Genomic DNA, 1088 nt, shown 5'->3' with positions numbered 1-1088 from the left:
TATATATCTATATATATATATATAAAAATTATATATATATAATATATATCGTATATACAATATATACAATATATATGTATATATATATATATATATATATATATATATATATATATACATATATATGTATATATTACATACACACATACATACATACAAATGTGTGTGTGTAAAGTAGAGCATCCAGAGTATATATAGTCCTGAATCTCATTTTTCAATTAAGAATATCTACTATCGTTTCATAGCTGTGACAACATTGTAATTAATCCAGTATTGATTAAAGATATATACTAGTGTAGATTAATTATCAAGTTTATTTATACATACTTCTCTTCATCCATAGACAGAAAATATTCATTTGACCTAAACAATACATAAAGGACACATTAATCTTCTTTAATAGAACAAATATAATTAGTGTGGGGAGGAATATTTAAAACTTCTTAATATGTCTCCAAACAGATACTGAACTGATTCCAAAAGTACATTACCCAATTAAAGTGATATAATCATGATCAACATGCATTACCCCCCCCCCCCTCCATCTAAAAATAGACTCTGGTGAATGCTGCACCTTATATCATCGACAGGTTGTGGTTGATGATATTATCCTTAAAAAAGTGGACATCTGTTTGACATGGCTACGTATGACCACCTGTGCGTGATTAGCTGGAAACACCTGCCGGTTTTATCGAGTTACTCTGTCTAGTTTTATGGGCTGTGATTATCTATTATTTAGCTTCAATTACATTATGGGGTGGTCAGATCTGGCTGTATCAGTGTATTTTCTTGTATTTTGTTTTGTTTTTTTTCTGTGTAGAATTATTTTTTCTGCATTTTCAAACGATTTTTTTTCTTATTGACCCCCCCAAAGTATTCTTTACTTTATTCGAGTAAATGTTTTTTTAACAACGGAACTCATATACGTAACAGTGCATCTACTTGCACGTGTTTGTGTGCGTGTGGAAGTGTGTATGGGTAATGCACCATATCCGACAAAGAGGGACTTAATTTTTCACAAGTTTCCCCTCATTTTTGTCAATATTTCCCCTCTGACATCACCTCCAATCTCCGCCAGATGTCTGCTC

Source organism: Penaeus japonicus, unplaced genomic scaffold (genome assembly GCF_977035675.1).
Source record: "Penaeus japonicus unplaced genomic scaffold, GWHDUDI00000001_assembly GWHDUDI00000013, whole genome shotgun sequence".
Taxonomy (NCBI): domain Eukaryota; kingdom Metazoa; phylum Arthropoda; class Malacostraca; order Decapoda; family Penaeidae; genus Penaeus; species Penaeus japonicus.
The sequence above is the reverse complement of the archived record's forward strand: the minus strand, read 5'-3'. Positions refer to the sequence as shown.